The following is a 12,403-nucleotide window of genomic DNA, read 5'->3' as shown; positions in this document are numbered from 1 at the left end:
TTTCAATATTTAATGTCTCATTACACCTATTCATAAACATGAATATACCTAATATTTTATGTCTCAAGGCACCTTTCAGGAGCATTTAAAAGAAAAACAAGTCCAAGGCCAAAACCAATGCTTGGTTCACAGTCACGTGAAATTGGGAGGTTTCACTGGATACTCATACAATGAAACTTTTCCAGTGCATAAATAAACCCAACACATATCCTTATCACTGTTGATTGCAGTGGCCCAGTGGCAATCAACCAGTATGCAGAATGGCCCTCTATTTCCTTCCTGAGGCAATCATGAACAAAAGTTTACATCAGTATAGGCAGGGGCTTATTTATAACCAGAAAAAGAAAATCCTTTGTAAACGTGGGATTCACAAGGTATGTTCCATCTATTCACCGTCTAGCTCCCCTAACAATACAAAGCTGAGTTTAATCAACTATCAGTTCAGGACAGCATAATTATTTTCATTATTTCCTTTCAACTATTACAATGTGTCACCATTGTGGCAGTACGGACAGAACGGGAAAGAAAAAGAAACACAGAGATCACAGATACAAGAATGAAACCAGTAAAAAGTGGTAGAAGCTTGTCCTGTCCCACAATAGCAAAGACTTGGAACCAACCCAAATGTCCAACAACGATAGACTGGATTAAGAAAATGCGGCACATATACACCATGGAATACTATGCAGCCATAAAAAATGATGAGTTCATGTCCTTTGTAGGGACCTGGATGAAACTAGAAAACATCATTCTCAGTAAACTATCGCAAGGACAAAAAACCAAACACCGCATGTTCTCACTCATAGGTGGGAACTGAACAATGAGAACTCATGGACACAGGAAGGGGAACATCACACTCCGGGGACTGTTGTGGGGAGGGGGGAGGGACAGCATTAGGAGATATACCTAATGCTAAATGACGAGTTAATGGGTGCAGGAAACCAACATGGCACATGGATACATATGTAACAAACCTGCACATTGTGCACATGTACCCTAAAACCTAAAGTATAATAATAAAAAAATAAATAAATAAAGAAAAAAAATATATCTCCCCCAAATACTATCCTCTATTCTGAGAAAGAAAAGGAGAAAAATGCATTTTAATTACATTAAAAAGTCAACCAAACTGTGGTCAGAGGGAACATATGGAGAAACCCATCTTGAATCTGGGGGTATCTTGGCTCTGTGCTCTGTGGAATGAGGACCTGCATAGGGAGGATGCCCAGGGTACTAACTAAAATAGTAGAAGCCTGTTGGCCCAAATCTGTAAACAAAAGTGTGATGTGGATGAATATGTAGGTTTCAATTTTAACTGGATGTTGGAACTTCCTGGACTTTTCCCATAAGAGCAACAATTATTTCCAGTGAGCTTCATAAAAGGGGGTGTTCCTCAGCTCTCTTACCTGAGGCAGCTTGAATCAGGAGGGAAATTCTGCAGGAACAGCTGCAACCACGGCCAGTAATGAAAGTGTTGTATCTTCCCTGTCCAGAGGAGGGCGCCAAAATGAGTTTCTGCTTTTCTCCCTATCCATTAGTTTGCCCCATGCTCTGGTTGTGAAACATCTTATTCTCCACTTTGCAGGCCAAGAGGTAGCCAAGGACAACGGTAAAGTAAGCTTGAAGGTTTAATTAGTTGCATATATGGCTATTGTTTGTTAAGGCCCAAGACAAAGAACCTAAGACAAGTCACGGTGGCAAGTATGTAATCAGTGATGACCCAGTCATCACCAAAACACTCATAAATCTGTATGGCCGTTGGGCCAGACCCTCAAACAAGCATAAAGTAAATTTCTATTCCTTGTTATGTAAACAGATTCAACCTTATAACTTGTCTTCAGTCAGGATCAGAGAAAATATTTACTCCCAGAAGATGTTAATTTTTAATAACATTTCACAAGAATGTAGGATACCACTTAAAAGGTAGATGCAAAAAGGGGGACTCATCAAGGAAACAAGAAGAGGTGTCCATGACTTTATCAATAATTCTTTCAATGAATCCATATATAGCTTTATGAAAGACTTGTGAATCGAGACATCATTTGTTGAATGACTGATTTCTTATTAGCCCAAATTAGTCTTGTTCTATTTGAAAACTAACTTTTTAAGATTATATCTATATAATAACAAAACAAGAATTGGTTTGAACAGTTTTATCAACCAGTTAGACAACTGAAGTTTTGTTTGGGGTTTTCAAAGAACAAAAAGGGTCAATAATAAAACTGAATACAGCACAGGTGTTGAAAACAGCTACACTTTTCAACCAGTTGTGTTGCAATCATCTAGACATAGCATAAGTGAGCTGAATTGAAGATAACAGCCTTTTTATTGCAAGACCATTGTAACATGCAATTATTAAAATTGATTAATACTTGGGCCAGTGCAATTTCATTATCTCTGATCGATTTCAAGCATTACTTTTTAATGGCCTTCACTCTTGTCATTTCAGTTAGAGCTGCATGAACACTAGTTTAGTGGAACAACACACAGTCCTTTTTTAAGAGATTAAGTTCTTGGCTTTAATAACAGGTCCCAAAGGAGTAAACTGCTAAATACAGAAGACAAGATGCCTCTACAAACACTATTTACAAATCCACACCTTTTAGAGGATTTGTTTTAATAGATTTCTATGTTTTTAATGCCAGAAAAACATAGCACATTAAATAGGGGTTTTAATTACATTACACACCATAACACTGGGCTTTTCTGAAAGTAGGAACCCAGAGCATGGTTGTTAAATGGCTACATAGAAAAGATGGAACACAAGCATTATCTGATCTAAAAATCATCTTTTTCTTAGTCTTAGGAAAGTACAATCAGGAAAAAGTGGGCTCCTTACTTCTTCGTCCACTGCTAACGCAGCAAATACTGTTGATGGTACATCTAAAATGTCATCAAAATCCATTCCGTTGCTTCCATTTCCATGGGTTTTGCATTGATTCAACCTTCAATAGCATTGCAAGCAATAATTAGAACCACTACAACACTGCCTTACCCCCCTCACCCTTGTTTAACTTTTTCCTCATGTAATTCATCCTCAATGCTGTTTCCTATTCTTTATATATATATACACCTTACCAAGTGACTCCTCAACCTTCAAGTTAAAGATAAACAAACAAACTAAAAACATCTTTAAATGTCATATAAGGCTTTTCATAATCTGACTTCGACTTATATTTCTTTCTCTTCCTCTTCTCCTTTCCTTACCTTTTCTTCTCACTCCCTCTCTCTCTGACTCTGCCTCTCTTCCCACCTCCTTTGTCTTTCTCAAATAACCTTGCCTCTACATCCTATAGTCCTGCCATGTAGAACTAAAGGCCATTTCCAAATATTACAAATAACTCTGTACCTTTAGAGCATATACCTGGAATATTATTTGCACCGGCCTCTGGCTGAAATAATCCTCAAAAACTAATTCAAATTTTTATTATCCTTCTGTAAATTCACCCCTGTTCATCAAAGCTTTTTTATTAGTTTCTACTTAGATGTTTTTATACTGTTTGGTTATATGACACTTTATTCAAACTTTATCATTTCACTGAATATTATTATTTATTATTTCTCATCCCTACTTCCTAACAGTTTCTGAGCTTTTTGAAATGTGTAAATCTAATTTAGGTATTTTAAAATTTCCTGTGCCTCAATATTTATTGCACTGTAAGCATATGGTCAATAATGTCCACTGGAAAAAAATGTATAAATACAATTTAAGAATTTGGGTTTATTCTGTAAATGAAACAAAGTTAATATATTTTAATTGTGAAAATCCTCACGTTATAATAAGCAACGATTTAATTTTTTGCTACCTGATGACCAGCACATCTTAGCCAAAGGGGAAAAAAATGGACTATATTAAGAACATACTTTGTAAAACAGATATTTGAGTACCACAGCTATAATTTTGAGGCTAAGAAGCCCCAGAAATAATCAATATCATCAAAGCAGTAATCTTAGGAGACAAATGGGCAGCTGGTGTCATTCTCCATTCATCATGATATTGTTACAGCAGAGACTGTGCAGAACTATAATCTATCCTGACAGTGCTTACTGATCCAGAACTCTATTGCAGATTTTTATAACTTGCATTTTTAAAAATGCATCAGAAACTTTGATTTAGACATTACAGACTATTGAATAAAAGAGACAACCGAATAAGTTATTGTTTTCTTGTGTGTGGCACCACTATAACATGTGCTGACTGGTCTTTTGACAATTTAATGGTTTGTTTACCACCTCCTGCCTGCTTTTCTCATTAAAGCACATCATTTGGTGATTACAAAGTGATAATTTATAGTTTTTCCCAAGGCCAGTTTTATTTTATTTATTTTTATGCTTTATTTAATTATTTTTTTAATGATCCAAAGCCCCACTAGCATACTCCTTATTGATACACAACAGTCAGGCAACTCAATTTAGTTCTGTGATCTGTCTATTGCTACGATCGAGACTTCGAGGAACATTTTGAGCTATTCAGAATGATGAAATTCGTTTTATTATTATTATTATACATTAAGTTCTAGGGTACATGTGCACAACGGGCAGGTTTGTTACATATGTATACATGTGCCATGTTGGTGTGCTGCACCCATTAACTCGTCATTTACATTAGGTATATCTCCTAATGACCGCCCTCCCCCTACCCTACAACAGGCCCCAGTGTGCAATGTTCCCCATCCTGTTTCCAAGTGTTCTCATTGTTCAGTTCCCACCTATGAGTGAGAACATGCGGTGTTTGGTTTTCTGTCCTTGCAATAGTTTGCTCAAAATGATGGTTTCTAGCTTCATCCATGTCCCCACAAAGGACATGAACTCATCCTTTTGTTATGGCTGCATAGTATTCCATGGTGTATATGTGCCACATTTTCTTAATCCAGTCTATCATTGACGGACATTTGGGTTGGTTCCAAGTCTTTGCTATTGTGAATAGTGCCACAATAAACATACGTGTGCATGGGTCTTATAGCAGCATGATTTATAATCCTTTGAGTATATATCCAGTAATGTGATTGCTGGGTCAAATGGTATTTCTAATTCTAGATCCTTGAGAAATTGCCACACTGACTTCCACAATGGTTGAACTAGTTTACAATACCACCAATAGTGTAAAATGTTCCTATTTCTCCACATACTCTCCAGCACCTGTTGTTTCCTGACTTTTTAATGATGGCCATTCTAACTGGTGTGACATGGTATCTCATTGTGGTTTTGATTTGCATTTCTCTGATGGCCAGTGATGATGAGCATTTTTTCATGTGTCTGTTGGCTGCATAAATGTCTTCTTTTGAGAAGTGTCTCTTCATATCCTTTGCCCACTTTTTGATGAGGTTGTTTGATTTTTTCTGGTAAATTTGTTTAAGTTCTTTCTAGATGCTGGATATTAGCCCTTTGTCAGATGGGTAGATTGTAAAAATTTTCTCCCACTCTGTAGGTTGCCTGTTCACTCTGACTGTGGTTTCTTTTGCTATGCAGAAGCTCTTTAGTTTAATTAGATCCCATTTGTCAATTTTGGCTTTTGTTGCCGTTGCTTTTGGTGTTTTAGTCATGAAGTCCTTGCCCATGCCTATGTCCTGAATGGTATTGCCTAGGTTTTCTTCTAGGGTTTTTATGGTTTTAGGTCTAACATTTAAGTCTTTAATTCATCTTGAATTAATTTTTGTACAAGGTGTAAGGAAGGGATTCAGTTTCAGCTTTCCGCATATGACTAGCCAGTTTTCCCAGCACCATTCATTAAATAGGGAATCCCTTCCCCATTTCTTGTTTTTGTCAGGTTTGTCAAATATCAGATGGTTGTAGATGTGTGGTGTTATTTCCGAGGGCCCTATTCTGTTCCATTGGTCTATATCTCTGTTTTGGTACCAGGACCATGCTGTTTTGGTTACTGTAGCCTTGTAGTATAGTTTGAAGTCAGTAGTGTGATGCCTCCAGCTTTGTTGTTTGGGCTTAGGGTTGTCTTGGCAATGCAGGCTCTTTTTTGGTTCCATATGAACTTTAAAGTTGTTTTTATTTTTTATTTTTCCCCAATTCTGTGAAGAATGTCATTGGTAGCTTGATAGGGATGGCATGGAATCCATAAATTACCTTGGGCAGTATGGCCATTTTCACGATATTGATTCTTCCTATCCACGAGTACGGAATGTTCTTCCATTTCTTTGTGTCCTCTTTTATTTCATTAAGCAGTGGTTTGTAGTTCTCCTTGAAGAGGTCCTTCACATCCCTTGTAAGTTGGATTCCTAGGTATTTGATTCTCTTTGAAGCAATTGTGAGTGGGAATTCACTCATGATTTGGCTCTCTGTTCGTCTGTTATTGGTGTACAGGAATGCTTATGTTTTTTGCACATTGATTTTGTATCCTGAGACTTTGCTGAAGTTGCTTATCAGCTTAAGGAGATTTTGGGCTGAGACAATGGGGTTTTCTAAATATACAATCATGTCATCTGCAAACAGGGACAATTTGACTTCCTCTTTTCCTAATTGAATATCCTCTATTTCTTTCTCTTGCTTGATTGCCCTGGCCAGAACTTCCAACACTGTGTTGAATAGGAGTGGTGAGAGGGGGCATCCCTGTCTTGTGCCAGTTTTCAAAGGGAATGCTTCCAGTTTTTGCCCATTCAGTATGATATTGGCTGTGGGTTTGTCATGAATAGCTCTTATTAGTTTGAGATACGTCCCATCAATAACTAGTTTATTGAGAGTTTTTAGCATGAAGGGCTGTTGAATTTTGTCAAAGGCCTTTTCTGCATCTATTGAGATAAACATGTGGTTTTTGTCTTTGGTTCTGTTTATATGATGGATTACGTTGATTGATTTGCATATGTTGAACCAGCCTTGCATCCCAGGGATGAAGCCCACTTGATCGTGGTGGATAAGCTTTTTGATGTGCTGCTGGATTCAGTTTGCCAGCATTTTATTGAGGATTTTTGCATCGATGTTCATCAGGGATATTGGTCTAAAATTCTCTTTTGTCCCCTGAACGTGCCTGATCTCATCTGACGAAATTTTTAAATCTGACTTGAGAGAAGCAAAATAAGGAAATATCCTATCCAAGCAGAAATATCATTCATTACTTCCTCCTCATCTAATGGCCTGGAGAGTTTCACAACCCATATGCCTAGCAAATACTTTCTAAGTGGCTTCTTAACCCATCAAAATATAGAATAAATTTACATTTGCTGCTTAATAGCATTCTCTTTTACACAAACATTATACTTGTAAATTGGGTAAGAAAGTATTATTAGGATACACGTTATCTGCTATTTGCAAATGTTCAGAGTTTTAAATGTGACTTGTAAAAGTATTTTATTAGTGTCTTTTATTAAAAAATAAAATAAAGTTTATATATATGCTAATTTTCATGTGCCTCAAAGAGATTTTGATGGCAACATGTCAAGAAACTGTACCTAACCTTTGTGACGTCAATAATGGAGTTTGATTGAAAAAAAAATCACAAGCATAATAAATCAATGCTCACAATAAATAAATAAGTTATGTTTGTCTGTTTGCTAGGCCTATGACAGACAAGGCAAGCTCTACTCTCAGAAGCAAAAATTCTATATCTAGGAGTCAGAGGTAATTTTAAGAACTATGAAGAAATAGTATTTATTTCTGAAAATATAAGTCTAATATGTAAAAAATATGACAGGTGAAGTAGGTTGATAGGCATATTTTATCCTTTAGTCTGTGACATTTTAATGTCTTTATTGTTCATTTAAAACCAAGTTTATAAGTGCTTCAGTTTCAGATATTTATTTTAGTTTACCATACATATCTAGGAAAGGACCCAGATTAGTTAAACCAGTAATGTAATTCGTAAAGAGAAAACAAAACTATAAAGTTTTCTTTTGTGATCTGCTTTGTCCAAAATGAATTACTATAGCCAATACATGTCACCTTGGAAACTTTTCTCCTTGCTTATACACTGTAAGGAATCTAAGCCTCTCGTTCCACAAACAAGCACTATGTAATAAATAATGTCTCAATCTTCGTAGTGTAGGCATAATTTTCACTCTAAGATTTTCTAAGTCCCAATGTATTACTGTGACATTTGAACCATGGCTAAAAGGTTTAGGTTCTAGAGCATGTCCTAGAATATCCATTTACTTTTAATAGTCTGCCTCACAGTTTTTAATTGCCACCTGGTGATTAGTAATGCCTCATCAGAGTATCCTAAGGAATAGCTAGTTTTGTAGTGCTCTAAGTAACTCTAAGAAAAGTAAAACACTTATATGGTTAGCGTACATTTAGAAAATAATTATGTATTTAGGACAATAAAAGATATAATAGATTCACTTTAGCCTGATAATACACATTCCCCACAGCCTACAGTGGGTACCTTATAGCAGAAATCCTAATTCCATCTATTAGTATTCTCTATCCCTGCCAGATGGTCTCAGGTTTTTTCTCAGGCTGGGTTTGATTTATTAGAGTTATTTTTGCTGTAATGCTAAATCCAAGTGTTAACAATCAATACTGCCACATCCATGTGATTTAATAGTCCTCCAATGAGAATTCTTGTCTTTCTCCAGAGGGCATTTTGTCTATATCTGCATTAGTACAATTATGACTGTCAGCTTCCACTATGGAGGTATATTTTCCTCTCTATCCTTCACTAAGGCTTTCAGCTCTTTGAAACCAGAGACTGTGCTATATTCCTCCAATACCTCCACTCCTACTTCCTAACAAATGGTACTTGCATGAAGCAGATATTAAATACATTTAAGTAAATTACTAAGACCTGACAAATGAGACAAAATAACACTTCATTCTATGTGAGACTCTCTTTCACTTTTTTGCACATCCCGTGAGCAGAGGCACAAACTACCTTTCTTCAAGACTATCTTTCCAAGACTGTGTATGTAACAAACAGCCTTGAAAAACAGAGACAGTGTTTTCTCCAGAGAAAACTTCGGGTTTGTTTACAATTTCGAAAAGATGAATATAGTATCTCCCTCAAGGGCAATAGGCAGGCATGCTTATTGTCCAGCATAAAAACTGGGGATCCTTAAGCTCAAGTTTCCTCTCCTGTTATACAACCACTGCATGTTCAGGGTCCAACTAGCCTCTTTTCATCACTTGTGGGAAATGGGGATCAAAACACTACTGCAAGCATGATTCTTACGCTGCTTGCTCTTCTGTGATAAACTCTCTCTCATCTTTGACCCAGGGGTCTCATGTCTTCTGCAACTATCCAAGAAACTATGGCAAGCTAACTTGTTAGCTGGGTAGCTTGGTAAAATATGGGATCTTTCAAAGACATTGATAGAATCTTAGCAAGAAAAACTGACATATATGCTGTTATTCTAAAACCCAAGAATTTTAGTTTTAATCAAAATTGGGCAGGAGATTTTGATTAAAATCTAAAAGCAATTTTGTGTACTGTGCCTCTCATTTTGGCATCTGTCTTTCTGTCTACACCTCTGCACAGATGCTCTACCAGCACATACCTCACTGACCATATATTTGATAAATATTTATGAAGTGGCTACTATGAAAGGGACACCTGTAACCAGCTCTGCAACATCTTTCTTGTTTTCAGTCTCTAATCTATCATTTAGAGAGTGACCCTGTCTGATCTTATAATTTTCCTACTCAGAATCTTTTGCTGATTTCTCATGGTATTCAGAACCAAATTCTAGCCATCAACTTTTCTCCAAAAATTTCCATGAAATTATCCTAATCTACTTCAGAAAGCTGATATTTTACAAACTAATCTCTTGTCAAAATAGGCACACTCACAACAACCCTAATTTACTTTTCTGTGCTTTCTTACCTCCATGTCTTTGTTCAACCTTTCTGGAAGTCATGTCTCATATCTATATATTAATTTATCTAAAGCCTTCATAGCTTTCAATGTCCATCTTTTCTGGAAAGCATAACAGACCCTACCCTACCAGAATTTATTTCCTTCTCTTCTACAGTCTTTGCACTGATGTCATTATGCCTGTATTACAGTTATTTAGACATTTATGTAACTCTCATATGAGTGTATGTTCCTAAAGGATCTATCCATCTTTGTATTAACTAAATTTTACATGTAATAGAATGCCATGTGGCCGGGCGCGGTGGCTCACGCTTGTAATCCCAGCACTTTGGGAGGCCGAGGCGGGCGGATCATGAGGTCAGGAGATCGAGACCACGGTGAAACCCCGTCTCTACTAAAAAGTACAAAAAAAAATTAGTCGGGCGTGGTGGCGGGCGCCTGTAGTCCCAGCTACTCAGAGAGGCTGAGGCAGGAGAATGGCGTGAACCCGGGAGGCGGAGCTTGCAGTGAGCCGAGATTGCGCCACTGCACTCCAGCCTGGGCGACAGAGCAAGACTCCGTCTCAAAAAAAAAAAAAAAAAAGAATTCCATGTACAGAGAAGCATTAATACGTTTTAATTAAACTAAATTATTAATAATTCTGTAACTGGAAATTGCCATCTCTATGTACCATCTGGATGTTTATGTGCCTTTATAGTATGAATCAAGAAGAATGGGCTTCTGCTTCTTATCTACCTAATGCCAGATAGGAACTATCTAGCTAATGTCATGAGAGAGGAGTATAACTCAGTAGGCTGGCTGAATTGCCCCTAAATATGTGTTGGGACCTAAAGTATTTGGACTTACTTATAAAGCGGAATAAAAATTTACTTTACAAATATGATTATGTACTTTGTTAAAAAAGTATTATCTTAGTTGTCATTAAAATTTTTGGAGAGAGAACTTTATTCAGGAAAATACCTGGAATATGGAGCAGGAGACCCTAATAGTATGACTTGGAAGAGACAGGAAAAAATATATTAGCAAGAATTTGGGGAAAAGAATGTAAAGTTGAGAGGAGGCGGGAGACACCAAGAAGAGACATGGGCTGGGCAACACTCCAAGAAGCCCACCTACTAAGGATGGTGGTCAACGAGAAATCACCAATGGAGAATGGCTGAAGACCTTTTATTAACAAAAATAATGTAATCATAAACAGCAGGTAATATTGTTTAGTATGTGTCAGGTTCTCATCTAAATCTTATTTATGTATTTATGCATTTATTTGAAGATGGGACCATTATTAGCTGCATCTTAAAAATGAGGAAACTGTGTCATTGTAAATTTAAGAATATTTTTCAAGATCATCCACCACATTAGCTGGATGTAATGGAGTTGGGATTTGATCCCAGGCAGACCAATTTCAAGTCTATTTCCAAATTGGTTGCGTTGCTGTGATATAAATTCCCCTGATTCCAAATCTTCACAAGAACGTGAAATGCCCGTACCGAAATATACTACTGGCACTACAGGGAATATGAATATAGGTGGAATGACCCTAATTTTCCCTTTCCTGACTGTCTGACTAGAGAAGGCAGCAGCGTTTGATCAAGAGAAAACTAAGTCTAAATGTCCTAGGAAGTGAGCTGTGCTAAGGGCATGTGTAGACCACCACTGAAGTCTGAGCCATTGCTTTAGGGTACAACTAACTCAGGAGCAAATGAAAACCATTTTTTAAATTTTATTTATTTTCCTAAAAATTTTGTTGGTAGCTATCTGAAAAAGATCACAAGTTGATATCTAGGTTACCATTGTAGCTCCTGAGTTGGTATTTCAACAATAGTTCTAGGTGCATATTCCTATTTCCCAGAACTCTGTAGAATTTCAGAAACACTAAACATAAATACTCCTATGACAGAGTTATATTAATACACAAAAAAATTCTGTGTGACCTCTATTAAACACTGAGTGTACAGCTTAAGTACAGATTCTGGAAAGTCCTGGGCAACTTTCCAAGGTCAAGGGAGATCTAGAAGTGTGTTTGATTTTCTGCTAAGTGTTGTAGCTCTTTTTGGATTCCAATCCACATTATCACTTCATTTTCCAGACCCAGACTTAGGTTGGATAAATATTCCCCAGAGCAAAGAATCACCTTCTTCCCTGCACCTGGACGTAGCCCCACACAGGACATGGGAGGTGGCCTCTCAGATTTGAATAGCTGAATGGTCATTTCTCAACTGCACTGTTGTTGACTCTGTCTCCCATTAGCTTACAGTGTAGGCTTTTTTCTTCCCTTCTTCTAAGAATTTTCTAAACTAGACACTAGAGTAATGTTGTGGTCCTAGATTACTTTCTAACCAAGGTGCACTAATTCCAGGAACCCTCTGGAACCATCAGGCTGCAAAAATAAAAACAACTTTAATTTTCTTTCTCTTGTCATTATCTTGTTTCTTTGACCCCAAATTGTTACCTAGATTTACTAAACGTTTTTGGTCATCCTGTGTTATTTTCACATCTTTTTTCTCGAACCAATCAGCAAATTATTTTCTAAGTGATATTTTCCACAATCCCCAAATTTATCTTTCTGCTTATAGGTTATTGTAGTAATATCAGTACTGTTTATTATTTAGTTTGATCTGATTCCCAAATAGAAAAATAATTTTATTT

At 36.8% G+C, this 12,403-nt stretch overlaps 1 protein-coding gene across 1 annotated transcript in view; it reads right to left on the bottom strand.

Annotated features, from left to right (window-relative positions):
- Positions 1–12,403, bottom strand: part of NAALADL2 (N-acetylated alpha-linked acidic dipeptidase like 2) — a 948,145-nt gene that overhangs the window by 686,834 nt on the left and 248,908 nt on the right. The gene's annotated exons all lie outside the window — the stretch shown is intronic.

The sequence above is a fragment of the Nomascus leucogenys genome, chromosome 11 (genome assembly GCF_006542625.1).
Source record: "Nomascus leucogenys isolate Asia chromosome 11, Asia_NLE_v1, whole genome shotgun sequence".
Classification (NCBI taxonomy): Eukaryota; Metazoa; Chordata; class Mammalia; order Primates; family Hylobatidae; genus Nomascus; species Nomascus leucogenys.
Note: the sequence above shows the minus strand (reverse complement) of the source record. Positions and strands in the feature narration are given on the sequence as shown.